The sequence below is a fragment of the Pinus tabuliformis genome, chromosome 3_2 (assembly GCF_031772625.1).
Source record: "Pinus tabuliformis cultivar Carrire ecotype Pingquan chromosome 3_2, CPIR1, whole genome shotgun sequence".
Lineage (NCBI taxonomy): Eukaryota > Viridiplantae > Streptophyta > Pinopsida > Pinales > Pinaceae > Pinus > Pinus tabuliformis.
Genome location: NC_142302.1, coordinates 464,898,511 through 464,913,982, shown reverse-complemented (window position 1 = coordinate 464,913,982; position 15,472 = coordinate 464,898,511).

Sequence of the window (15,472 nt, the reverse complement as noted above, 5' to 3'; positions counted from 1 at the left end):
TCCTAACTTTTGTTCTGAGCATTAGATTGAAATTTCGTAAGAAGTTTAAGAAAGAGGACAGCCTATAGTTTTTTGTATATCAGTTTCAAGTACTAATATCGAAACAGTGACACGTGGCACTTCGTACAAGTTCACTCTACTCAACTAGTATATAATCAGGTCACCGTGGGATATTTGGCATAACTCTTCCTTGGAGAATCCAATCTTGATCATAATTGTGCGGTTAAAAAGAGGACTCAAAGTGCTACTACAGGACGCAATTTCAGATATTCAAGATCCACAGTTACAGAGTTACAACATATTAAATATCTAGCTCTTACAAAGTGAAAAAAAGGTGTGTAGTTTTTTTTTAAATTTTGCATAAGACTGGTTTGAAAAACTAGTTTGAAGGAATTCAAAGGAAATAGTGAAGAATTATTAGCATTAATTGATGCCCCAAAGAAAGAAAATGGAAACACCTAGTAAGCAACCTGAAATTTCTAGCATGACTCGTGAAGAAGATGAAGAAATACAACATGATATATCAAAATTACAAGACCAAGTACAACAAATTTCACTCTCACAAAAGGTAACTGAAGCCAAGATGAATGGCGTGGAAGCTAATATGAATGGCGTGCAAGCTAAGATGGATGGCATGGAAGCTAAGATGAATGGCATGGATGCTAAGATGAATGGTATGGATGCTAAGATGGGAGAATTGAAGATAAATTTGAATAAGTTGCTATAAGAAATGGTTACTAATGGTGAAAGGGTAGTAAAAGAAACTCATGATGAGAACAAAAGAAATGTTAATCATGATTTCATAGACTCTAATGTTGGATTGAAGACCCACCATGTTCCAAAATCGATATGAGGAAGTTTGATGGCAAGGATCCCAGAGCATGGATACTATAGATGGAGCAATTTTTTGATCTCCATAATGTGTAAAACACACAAAAGGTATGCATTGCAACTTTATATTTGGAACCAAATCAATTTGTATGGTATCGATGACTTTGCTTTCATAAATAAATTGTCACTTGGGCAATTTTTATAGAAGAAATGATAGCACATTATGAGGATACAAAAAGAAACACCTTTTTTAGCCAATTGATAAATCTGAAACAAAATGGTTCAATGATGGAGCACATTGAGGACTTCCAAAAATTGAACATAAGGGTAAAAGATATTCCAGAGGAGCATAGGATTGATGTGTTCATAGGGACTTTAAAGGATAATATCCAACATGAGGTTTGCCTTTGGGAACTTGATTCATTGGAGAAGGCATTTAGGTTAGCAAGAAAAATGGAAAGCAAAATTATGGCAACCAGGAAGCCTACCACTCACAACTATAAAGATGGAAGTGTTGTTGCCCCTAGCCTTCCACAACCTACAAGGTTGACACCACAACAACTGGAAGAAAAAAGAGAAAAAGGGATTTGTTACAGTTGTGATAGAAAATACACTAAAGGTCATAAGTGTGTTGAGAAGAAATTATTCTACATAGATTGTGAACAGGAGGAAGAAAAGGAACAAGAAATGTCAAAAGAAGAGGATATACTCTAGGAACAAACACTAGATAAAGAAGAAATGAATCCGACCATATCTTTTAATGCATTGGCTGGAATTACCACTCCTCAAACTATCAAGATAGAAGGACATATCAAGAAGAAAAATATAGTAGTGTTGACTGATTCAGGAAGTACCCATAATTTTATTCATTGTAAGATAGCTAAGGAATTGAATTTCTTCGTATATCCAGCACCAGAGTTTCAAGTGATGGTTGCAAGTGGAGGAACCATAAATTGCTCTGGAAAGTGCCATAATATCAAGCTATCCATGGGAGAATATGTATTGAATAGCCCAATGCTTTCCATTCCAATGGGTGGTGCTGATGTTGTACTAGGAGTCTAATGGCTACAATTCTTGGGTACAATAGCTTTTAATTTTCAAGAAATTTTCATGAAATTTTGTGTGGAAGGAAAGGAATTTGAATTAAGGGGTATTGCAGGGAAACCGGGAATGATAATCAGCTCTAACGGTATGACAAAGCTTCTAAATAAGGAACAACTAGGCGTAATTGCACAATTATGTTCGCTAGAGGTTCCCACCTCGAAATCATCTATTTTTCCAGATCTCCAAAAAGTCTTGGACAATCATTCCAAGGTATTTGAGATTCCCAAAGGCCTCCCACCTATTCGTGATCATGATCATGCTATTCATTTGATTCCAAGAAGTGTTCCTCCAAACATCAGGCCGTACAGATATCCCTATGCTCGAAAGAGTGAAATTGAACATATGGTTGCAGAAATGCTAGAGGCTCGTATAATTCAACCTAGTCAAAGTTCTTTCTCTGCTCTAGTAGTATTGGTGCACAAGAAGGATGGATCATGGCACATATGTCTAGATCATAGGGAGCTCAACAAGCTCACTATTAAAGATAAATTTCCCATTCCTGTCATTGATGAATTATTGGATGAATTGCATGGATCAATTTACTTCACCAAGTGGGATCTTCATTCAGGATATCATCAAATCATAATGAAGACTGAAGACATTCTGAAAACAACATTTAGAACTCATGAGGGTCATTATGAATTTTTGGTCATGCCTTTTGTCCTTACCAATGCACCTTCTACATTTCAAGGTTTGATGAATTCCATTTTCAAACCCTTCCTTAGAAAATTTGTGTTAGTATTTTTTGATGATATATTAATCTGCAGCAAGTCTTGGAAGGATCATGTTCAACATGATGACAGGGTGCTCAAACTATTGGAGGAGAAAAAATTATATAAAAAAAGCTCCAAACGTTTGTTTGGAGTACAAGAGGTGGAATATCTGGGTCATATTGTATCTCATGAAGGTGTTAACGTAGACCCTAGCAAAATTAAAGCCATTAAGGAATGGAAAATCCCCACATCCATAAAGCATCTGCGAGGATTTCTCGGGTTGACAGAGCATTATCGCAAGTTTGTTAAGAAGTATGGGAGAATAACAGCACCTCTAACAACATTATTGAAGAAAGATGCATTTTCATGGACTCTAGAAGCAACAAAGGCCTTCAGCCATCTTAAAGAGGCAATGTGCCAAGCACCGGTCTTAGCTACGTCGGACTTCACAAAAACCTTTATTGTGGAATGTGATGCTTCAGGAAATGGAATTGGTGCTGTTTTAATGCAAGATGAAAGACCCATTGCTTTTGAAAATCGTTCAATCAAAGGAAAGTATCTACACAAAGCTATTTATGAGAAGGAAATGTTGGCAATACCACATGCACTTAAGAAATGGCGGCCCTACCTAACATGAAGACACTTCAAGGTAAAAACGGATCATGATAGTCTTAAATACTTTTTAGAACAAAGATTATCCTTTGAAGAGCAACAAAAATGGGTCATAAAGATGTTGGGTTATAACTTTGAAATCATCTACAAAAAAGGGAAGCAAAATGTCGTGGCAGATGCACTCTCAAGAAAGGATGAGGATGTGGAAGCATTGTTGTGCGCCATTTCTATTATCCAACCAGATTGGATAAACAAAGCAAGGGATGAATGGAAGAATGATGAAGAAGTGTGGACACTCATTCAAAAGTTACAACAAGATCCCAGTACATATGATACATTTAGCTAGAAAAATGATTCGTTATGGTACAAAGAATTGCTTATACCTATGTAAGAATTCCCAAATCAAACAAAAGATTCTTATGGAATTGCACACTTCTCCCTTAGGAGGGCACTCAGGATTTTTGAAAACTTACCACAGGGTTAAGAAGGATTTTGTTTGGGATGGCCTTAAATCAGATATTCAAAAGTTTGTGGTGGAATGTTTGGTTTGCCAACAAAATAAAGTTGAAAAAATTAAGACCCCAGGTCTATTACAACCTTTATCCATTCCAAGCCAACGTTGGGAGGAGGTTTCAATGGATTTTATCACAGGTTTACCCAAGTCTGAAGGAAATAGTGTCATCATGGTGGTAGTTGACAAACTTACCAAGTATGCACACTTTTGTGCATTATCGCATCCATTTAAATCCAGTACAGTTTCTACTGCATTTATGGAAACAATTCAAAAGCTACATGGAAACCCAAAGATTATTGTAAGCAACATAGATCCCATTTTCATTGGAAATTTTTGGACATAATTATTTTCTTGTTTCGATACTCAGTTAGCTCATAGCTCATCTTATCATCCTCAATCTGATGGGCAAACTAAGATAGTAAACAAATGTTTGGAAGGATATATTCGTTGCTTTGTATCTGATAAACAAACATAATGGGTCAAATGGTTGCCTCTGGCTGAATGGTGGTATAACACTTCCTTCCATACTGCAACAAAAATGACCCCATTTATGATACTTTATGGATATCATCCACCATCCATCACATCATATTTAAGAGAAAATTCTAAGGTTCAAGCAGTGGAACATCACATCTAGCATCAACAACAAGTTCTCCACTCTTAAAGGATAACCTCACATTGGCGCAGAATAGAATGAAACAATAGGAAAATCAACATTGCAACGAAAGAAGTTTTGATGTAGGTGAATGGGTATTCCTACAGCTACAACCATATAAACAAATGTCCCTCAAGCAAGATAAGAAGGATAATAAATTATCACCAAAGTATTATGGTCCTTACAAGGTGCTACAAATATTGGTACTATGGAATACAAAATGGAGCTTCCTGCAACTTCTCGAGTGCACCCAGTTTTCCATGTTTCATGTTTAAATAAGGTTATAGGTGACAAGCCCCCAATTCAAACAATATTGCCAGAACTTGACGAGGAAGGAAAAATCATATTGGAACCGGAAGCAGTCACATAAACAAGAACTCGACACCTATGAAATTGATCAATTTAGGAGTATATCATTAAGTGGAAGAACTTATCTGCTGAAGATTCCACATGGGAGGATGAGAATTTTATACAGAAGCATCCAAAACTACTCAAGCGTTGAGGACAACACTTTTTGGAAGGAGAGGGGCATGTTAGGTCCCTATAATACTAGTGATTCTCCCATTACTATTGTCATTGTAGCCCTTATTGTTATTATTGTGCCCCTATTGTCCCCATATTGTTATTAGTGTGCCCCATAGAAACCCACTATTGTTATTGTTGTGCGCTTATGTTATTACTGTTATGTCAGCTTGATTATGTTGTCACCCCTTAGAATCCTATATATAGAAGGGAGGTTTAGTCATTTGTATCATCGAAGAATTTTTCATTTGTGTAATGTAAAGGAGGTTACCCCCTCGAAGAGGCTGAATTATAAGGTGCTGATCTATCTTTTCTATCTTATTGTGAGCGGGTTTCATAACATATAAAATTTACCTCAAACCGAGTCCTGAATCATAATTTATGCTTGTTTGAAGCTTCAACCTATTTAAAGATTCCAAGTCATCGTCGAGTACCATATGGTACCCAAATGACATCTGCTAGGGATTGGTGGCACTACCATGCAATCACTACGGGATCCACAGTCACTTTCCACATCACATCAAAGCGACACTCCAACACATTCTCGCTTACATCACTGTTGAGTTTCAAAAAGGTTATCAAGTGTAGAGTTATGTTGAAGAGTGATGGGCGATGGAAGGGTTCCACTCTAGAACCATGGTTGGATCGACCCATGATTTATTGGCACATCCCATTACCAAATTTAACAAGTGTAAAGGCTCAACGGTGGGTGGTGGATAGACCATAAGATTCCATTGTTGGAACCACATCCGAATTGTTATTTGATGGTTCCGCCTGTTATTAGTTGAATCAACTGCAAGGGCCTTAGCATTGGCAGTGATTCAATATCAAGGTTCCAAGGATTGGAACCATGGTTAGATCAACTACTCCTCTATCACTCACTTGAGTTCAAGGCATTAAGGCACAAAGGCGGTGAGCAGTGGGTGGTCTCCCCAAGCCACATCACCTTAGGGCTTCGGTATCAAAGTTTCCTCTTCATTCTAATTTCAATTGCAAAGCTTGAGTGTGAGGTCAGAGATCGATGGGTCCTCTTAATTAAGCTCGGTTTTTGAGGTGGATCCCATTGGTCCATGTCATATTGGGGTTTCTACGTCAAGGTTCTTCCATCGGATCAATGTATCTCTTTGCATGCATACATTTTATGGATGATGGCTGAAGGCTAGTATCGGATCATCGATATTGGCACACTAGTGCTGAAAATAGCTCTTATGCATACATGTTATATGAATAATTATCGATAGCCGAAAGTCTGGTATCAACCCCTCAAGATAAAGGCCATCAGATCAGGCCTGATATTCGACCCTATAGTTATATATCTTGCACCTCACTGTTCCTTCGGTCCAGTGACTTATCGAAATGTCAAAATTCTAGGTTCTACAAAACAAAGGATGATTTCCCAAAACCAAGAACCTCTAAGTGACATGGCCTAAGGGCCCAAGATCCTGAACCTCAAAATTCTATGCAATGTCCAGTAACAGGAACATGTGCCCATAAAACCAAATATATTAGTTTTTGGGGCCCCTTGCAAACATGTTAAACTTACTCATAGAACTATGATTATCAATTAATGAAGTATACAAGTTCCAATATTAATCATTAACAAAATGTTGAGCATCATAGTTTGGGCACTCATTAGAAATCATAGACATACAAGATATCATATCAGTCACAAGAATAACATTGTACACATGCAAATGTATTATACTTATCTATATGTTTTAAACTAGTTGGAAAATAAAGGAGGTAATTCAATTCTCCACCCAACCATAGGTCATCGAGACTGCAGTATTTCCTGCAACTGAGCACTTATGAGCCTGATCCAAAGTCTGAGGGGATGCTTGCTCAGGGAAAACTCACACCAAAGCATGGTAGACACCACAAGATAGAGTTAAATGTCTTGGTAGTTTAACAATTGCTCTCTAACAGTAAGCACCACAATGACTCACTTATTCTTTGATTTCTACCATAGGGTTTCACCCAAAGTATAAATGGTATATTTCTTAGTTCTAGGAGATTGAATCCATTATTTAGGTGGTTCTAGAGTTTCCTTTTCGTTGCCAACACTGCAGGGATCTGAAGTCCATTATGTTGGTGGTTTAAAAACTCTTCCCACAAGAACCACAATGGCTCAAATTTCCATGTCTAAGTGGTTTAATAACCATATAAAAATCACCACACTAATTTAGTCATCCATTGAGCCTCTTGTTAAAAAACCAATGTGCTAGTGGATTAGGGTTGATTTCTCTTACTTGATAATTACTTGTGAATGTTTGTTGGTTTTTTACATGTTTTTTATTTCTTTTATTATGTTTTTATTCATAAAGTAATTACCAAAATATAAAACATGAAGATCATAAGAGACAAAGAATGCAAACATGAAGACTCCAATCAAGGGGAAAACCCCATAAGGGGGAAAACCCAAGAAAATCATCTTGTTATAGAATCAGATCGAAGTGAGATATCCAAGACCCAATACCGAGAACAAGACTGCGACAAAGACCCAATTCAACCCTCCTTCAATCTGTCTCTAACAAATCATAGTCAATAGAAGTCAACGTTGGTAAAATCATAGAAATTTGAACATCTCTTGAAATTTTGGCCCCTGAAATTTTGGGCCTGCAATACCACAAAAATTGTCTCAGAAAATTTGCATGTGTAAACATAAACTAGGGCAGAAAACCAAATTTTCTCTCTAATTTTTATTTCTCCCTCTTTTGACTTTCGATAAAATTCTCCTTGCACAAGAATTGAAGTTTGTGAGAGTGTTCAAATAAGGTCGAGTTTCCTTCTATTTATACATGTATAGGAGGTCGAATAAGTGCCTCTTTAGGCCACCTTATCCAGGAGGGATGACTTGGTCTTTGTGGTGACATTTTTGACTCTTTGACTCAACAAAAAATGTTTTACTTTTTCTTACAAATAGTACAAATGGGACTTTGACTCATTAATATTTCTTTGAATCATGACAAATTTTCTTTTGACTCAAATAACACTACAAGCATGAAGAACATGCATTGACTAATAAAAATAATAATGATAATAAAAATTCTTTTTCTTCTTTTTTATTTTACATGAAATACATATTGATACAAGTGCAATGATAATTATGAAGACTGAACCTAGTTACATTTCCAACACTCCCTCTTAACTAGGGAGGTATTCATGATGACACAACAAGATACTCTCAAATTTAAATATTCTCATAAGAAGGGATTTATATTGATAAGCATCATCATAACTAGCATTGTCAATAATAAAATAGCAAGGCCTTAACTGAAAAGTTTTATCTCTCCACTAGTTCAAAGCACAACGCTAGGAGGCATACATTTGGACACCGCCACCACCTCTCAAGGCACATAACCCATCCAGGTATTCACCGGGTATGTCCTTATAGGACTATTTTTATCTTTGATATCACCCATCCTCGAAGAATATCGGTCCTTAGGAATACTCTTATCTTGGATACCCTATCCTCAAAGAGTATCGGTACTTAGAACTACTCATATATTGGATACATGTCCTCAAGAATTATTTGTCCTAGATGCTTATCCAATCCAACATTATCCCCACTAGTGCATTAACTAGGCTTACATATACTAGTCCAGCCATAATGCATGCCATTGTTGGCATTATGACTAATGTGTTGTCGTTGATGGAAGCCTACTTGATAAATATGTCCTTGATGTAAACATAGTGATAATATGATGATTTTGGAAATAATGGAAATATCATAAATACAGGTACATATGTTACAAATGATATGGATAGAGAAATGGAAGTTCAGTGACAGATGGATGACAAAATTGAAGTTTGAGAAAGTATATGTGATTCCTATGAATAAGGGTCGCGTACATACGTAGGTCCTATGCATAAAAGTCACGTACATAATTCGAGCAATGGAAATTTGGATATCAGGGGTCATTACCATGGTAATTTCCCATAGTAATTGAGGCAGAAACATTTATTTGATCCCGTCAAAAAATACTAATGACATTACCAAAGGATTTACCTAAGGTATTGGCTAAGGAAAAATATATATAAGGATATGGAGATCAAGGTGTTGTGTGTGCATGTGAATAGTTATTTATGTGTGATCTAAGCTGAAACAAATGTGCACCAGGGAGGAAGGAGATTAGTCATATATGGAGTCTCTGAAAGTACATTAAGTACTAATGGTTAAAACATTACTAATTTATTTTATCTGTTTGAATGTGTTTGAAGTGATTTGTGATTTAATAGTGAAATTTGTAAATAGTATGATTATGATTTCCTACGAAGCTTTGATTCAGTAGTTCAAGATCTGTACATTAGTTTTATTCAGTAAGGCCACGTACGTAGGTGGATCTAGTTTTGCATAGTCGCGTATAAATTTTTGTGATTTATTTAGTATGTTGGTATATATACGCGGGTGTCATGCACAATAATCATGTACACATACAAATCTTCTTTATGGAGGTCACACATATGTAATGGGGTTTAAATTTATTCTTGATGATAACAGCTGATGATATATGTTCTAATTGCTGTTGTTTAACAATGATGTCTTGATAAGAATGATCTATTTCTGGCAGTGTTGATTGGGTTGATTTATTTATGAATTGGAATAGTGGTAAGTGATGATGCTACAAGATGTTGATCTGTGATTAAGTTGCTTCTGTAACTTTGTATGTTAGTAACTTAGTGGGTGATGAAGTGATTGAGTCTTATCATTTAGTGATTTGAAATCTATACGTGGGTTTTTCACATAATAGGCAGATATATACACAAGTCTTATTAATAACAGTCGCATATATATTCTGAGTTATATTTGGTTAGGGTTTGCATTGCTGCTTGATGATGACAGTCGATGAGTTCTTTTGTATTTTATATTGTATGTCAATGACGTCTTTATCTGGATGGTTCATATTTATTGTGGATTGGTTTTTCATTGATTTGATCTGGTTGTAATGGTTGGTTAAGACTGAGTTTAGTAATTGGTTTACTTTAGTACTCACTTGGATGATGTTATAGTGATTCAGTTGGTTCAGTGATTGTATTTTAGATTAAGTATTTAGTTTGGGTGTGGGTCCAAGTGAAAATTTGATGATTGGTGGCCTACATGATGATTGTTTGACAGATGGATATAGTATGAAACATTTTGAAATGAGGTCCACAAGGTTCTGAGGGTTGCAACCTTCAATGAGGGGGTAGGATCTCCCTTCTGGTAGGAGCTGGTAAACAAGATTAGGGGGTTGTAGCTCCCTTCCATTGGGTGCTGGAGAACGAGTGGAGGTTGTAGCCTCCTGCAGGTGGGTTCCTGTGTGCTGGTAAGAGTCTACTCCAGTACAATATGTAATGAATTTTTTTTATAATAAAAGAAGAAGATAAATATGATAACATCATTAATTTTCTCCCACATTGGGTTTCCACCTAAAATTCTGTTGTTCTATGTGTGTTGCTTATGTGCTATGATTTATCTATTCTTTACTTAATCCTGGATGGTTAATGAATTAATAATGTAATGGTTAAGTTAAATCATTGATGAAAAATATGATAAATGAAGTAATATGGATGTACACAGTTTTCATTCACTAGATTTGTGTACACACACGAGTTACATGAAGAAAAATAGCATATAGAATTCTGAATGTGAAATTGAAAGTAAAAGTGAATTAAAAATGTTGATTCACCCCCCTCTCAATATTTTTCCTGACAATTGGTACCATAGTAGGTCGCTCCAATAGAAGCTTAACCACTTGAGAGTGGATTAGGGAAAATGGGAAAGAAGCAAAAGAAGAAGGCAACTGAAAGGAAGAAATCATCTTAGGAAAATTGTGGCACTGAAAGAGATATATCAGATGCAGTGACAATGATAGATGTTAGAAAATATTCAGATTCAGGAGCACCTTGTTTTCTGTTGATCAAGAATGGAGAAGATCGTAACAAAGAATTATTATGTACTCATTCTTGTTCTAATTATGGTCCATTTCCTTGTCTATGTAATAATGATGATAGTGAATCAATTGAAATTGCTCTCATGGGTAGAAGTGAAAGTAATCATTCTAAAAAAATGACAATAAAGGTATGCTTATGCTTAGTGATACTAACTATCAGGAATGGAATGAAAAGATGAATTCTAAGTTAATGAACCTTGGATCTGATGTTTGGAATTTGGTGTGTAATGGTTTCACTAAGCTCCTCCATCAGGTGAAAAATTGCAAAAGAATAATATGGCATTAGATGAAATCATTGGTAACATACCCGATTCAACATTAAGAAAGGTTATGCATTACGCAATTGAAAAGGAATTATAGGATGATATATAAGAAATCCATGAAGGAAAAATAGAGGAATGTTGTTCACCGGGAGAACCAACAGGTAATCTTGTTTCTAAAGAAAATAATGATGTGTCAAAAAATGAGTATGATATGTCAGATGGAGTTACTAATTCAAAAGAAGACATTTTAGAGAAGTACTTAATCTTAGAAGAAAAAATGTTTTTGCTTTGAAAAGGATTAACAATCCTAAGAATAAGTTGTAGGCATATGAGAACAAGGATCTTGATAAATCAATAAACATTGAGCAGAATCTAAACAATATTGGGAAGAACTTGAAGTTGAGATCGTCTCTCCAAGATCAAATCTTGAAAAGTAAAATAAACAAAATGAAGAGCTACTTAAAGTATTTGAATAACAAGAGAATGAGATGAAGGAAGAAATTATCAAATTAAAAGAGCAATTGAAAGAAGGAAGAAAGGTAGAAGAAGGAATGAAGAATAAATATTTGGAAAATGAAGAACAGTGTCAAAGATTGGAGGTTGAAGTAAACATTCTAAAAGGTAAATTAGAAGAAAAGGATAAACACTTGAAATTTCAAGATAATAATAAGATTTTGGATAACATTCTTAGTAGTCAAAGGTATCCCTCCATTAAATATGGTCTTGGTTTTTAGGAAAATGTAAAAGGATAATCTAGCTCATAAGATGATGCAAACAACTATGATATTAACAAAGAAAAATCTGAAAGATATGGTAAAGAATTAAGGAGTTAATCGAACCAACAACCAAAGAAATAATTTTTTCAAAGGAAATCATTTGCTCCTAACTATAAAAGTATCAATCGATTGTCTACTTTGGACAATGGTATTGAATGCTTTATCTGCCATAACTTTGGACACTTTGCAGCCAATTGCAAAAGTAGATTCACAATAAGGCCTTCAACTCCTAGGTACTTAGGTTTCTTTAAGGGATATTGTTTTGCTTGCAACATGTTTAGTCATAAAGCCATTAATTGCAATAGCAGGAATATGAAACAAAAATATTATGATTTATCTACTCCCTTTTTTGTTCATGTAATGTGTTATTATACTTGTAACAATTTTAGGCATGTAGCAAATGAATGCATGAACAAGTCATGGATTCACACAGACAACAATTTGATTTTTTCCAAGGCAAGCAACCAGACACGAATATTGAGAAATATGGATTTTCATATTAAGCAAAAGGAAGAAGAACAAGTTAAATGTGGCCTTGCTCTATTTTCATTTGAAGATGAAGATGAATGGTACATATACTACATATTCTATCATCACATGTCTGGAGATAAGAATAAGTTTGAGTCTCTCAAGAAAAAAAATATGGTAAAATTATTATTGAAATTCTGCTCCAACAAAAGTTCTAGGAAAAGGTAGAGCCAAACTTGATAAGTATACAAAAGAAACTGATGCACTATTAGTTGAAAGGATAAAGAAGAATATTATAAGTGTAGGTTAAATAGCTGATAAAGGACATATAATTTTGTTTACATAAACTAAATGGAAAGTTATAGAAAAAAACATTGGAAAGGTTATAACAAGAGGATTCAAAATGCAAACAAATTATATGCGCTAGTAAAGAAGAATTTTGGCATAAATAGGATGTATAGTTCCTCTTCCTCATATTCAAAGTAAAAGAAGACGATCCCCATTGTAGTCTAACAGTGACTATAGAAGTGAATGAGAGGTACATAACCTCATGGAAAACAGGGGATGATTATTAGGTCCACAAGATCAGTGATGTATGATATCAGGGGGAGATATGCATGTATATATTGATGATGATTCCATACATTGTTTTGATATTATTTTGGTGATGTTTATACTTCTGACATTGCATTGCCGAAGATGTGAAAAAGAAACATACATGTCATGTTCAAGGGGAGCTATGGTTATGAAAGATCAACATCTTATATTTTGTACGTGTTCCTCATGAAGGACAGTCGCATGTATACATGGTTTCTGACTTAGACATTCGCGTATGGTTTCTTGTGCTGATAAATGAATGGAAAAAACTTAGGGGGAGCTTCTCATATGCTTCCATATGTCCATTATTAAGCATTCTGGCTCTGATATTGATTTGTTATAGTTTGTTAGTGATGCCCATATGTTGCTTAGGAATGATGTTGGTTCATGATGAGTTTATGAGTTGTTGCAGAATTTTATGTTGTTGTTGTTGAAATGGTTCTAGTTCATGAGATGGATATAACCTGATCAAAATTGATGATGAAAAGTTGGAACAAGTTCAGGGGGAGCATCTTCTATGCTTCTAATAGTTCATTGTTATAATTATGGTCTGTTAGTGGGAACTTCTTATCTAACATTGGTTGATGATAACGGGTTCATGATTTTCTCACTGTTGTTGGCACCTTTCATTGATGAGAATATATATATGATGTTGTCATTATGTCATGGGTTATCAATGATGCATAGATTGCATGTGGTGAAGTTATGGATGATGTATATTTGTTACTTGAGTTGAACTTGGTGAAGTTTTTAATGGTGTGTTAATACTGCCTGATACACTTATTGATGAATATTTGTATGCTATGTTCACTGAAGATGTTGGTGATGCTCACAATCAGTTCTATGATTTGTGATGATGAAGGTACTCTTTGTTTGCACATGTGTTGATTGATGCATGGTGGTGTGGTTAAAAAGATCGATATTGTTGTTCGTTGATTGTGACTCTTCCTATATATGAAGAAAGTGTGCTGACCATGATGACATAAGGTAAAGCGGAAGACAAATCGTTATTACACAATCTTATTCTTTTTCTATAGTTTCTTTGTGATGCTTGGAAGCATTGCACACTATGGTAACATGTTGATGATGTTGGAAATATTGATGCTACAGTGTCTTATCTATATGATGATATATTACTTCTTGGTGATGAGGATGCTCATGCTATTGTCATAATTACGTTTAGGTTGCTACTATCAGATGACTATGTTGCAGATTCCTATATGGTGCATGGTGGTTACTGATGACTATCATGGTATTTCTACAAATGATACTTCATTATTGAGATCCTTGTTATGACCGTGGATGTCATGTATGTCCCTTGATGTAAAAGGTCATGAAAAAAACTATGTTGTAATCATTGTAAAATTCAGTCATGTATGGTCTGTTGGGATCAAGTAATGTCATGTATGTAACCCAATTTTTTGGGTAATTGATAATCATGGGGGCATAAAGTCATTCGTGATAGGAAAGGTCATATTTGGTTGAGTCATAATGCCTTGTATATATTTAGAAGGTCCAACATATGCTTAGGGGGAGCGTGGTCAATATGAAAATTTTATGATTCATATTCAGCAGATCATACATACAACGATGAACACTATAAGGGAAGTACTTCATTCAACTTGGTTCAGCCCTTTGCACTTGATGTCAAAGGGGGAGAGAAGACTTGGTATTTGGAGAAAATACTTGGTGTTTGACTTAGAAGACTTAGTTTGTATAGGTTTGTTTGCAGGTGATTGTAGATGGTGTCCAACTACCACAATGGTTTCCATCAAGTCCAAAGGGGGAGATTGTTGACATTATGACTAATGTGTTTTCCATGATGGCAAATTTCTTGATAAATATTTCTTTAATGTTAACATAGAAATAATATGATGATTGTGGAACTAATGCAAATATCAAGAATACATGCACAAATTTTACAGATGATATGGACAGATCAATGGTAGCTCAGTGATAGATGGATGACAAAAGTGAAGTTTGAGAAACTATAAATGATTCTTGTGAATAAGGGTTGCGTACATACACTGGTCCTTTGAGTAAAAGTCGCGTATATAATCCAAACCATGGAAATATGGATACCAGGGGTAATTACCATGGTAATTTCCCATATTAATTGAGGAAAAAACGTTTATTTGATCCCGTCAGCAAATAATAACGACATTACCAAAGGATTTACCTAAGGTATTGGCTAAGGAAAAAGATATATAAGGAGATGGAGATCAAGGTGTTGCATGTGCAAGTGGATAGTTATTCATGTGTGATTTGATCTGAAATAGGTGTGCACCAAGGAGCAAGGAGATGAATAAGATCTGGAGAATCTGAAAGCACATTAAGTACTAATGGTTAAAACATGATTGATTTGATCTATTTGAATGTGTTTGAAGTGATTTGTGATTTATCAGTGAAATTTGTAGAAATTAAGATTATGGTTGCTACAAAGCTATGATTCAGTAGTTCAATATTTGTATGATGGGTTTCTTT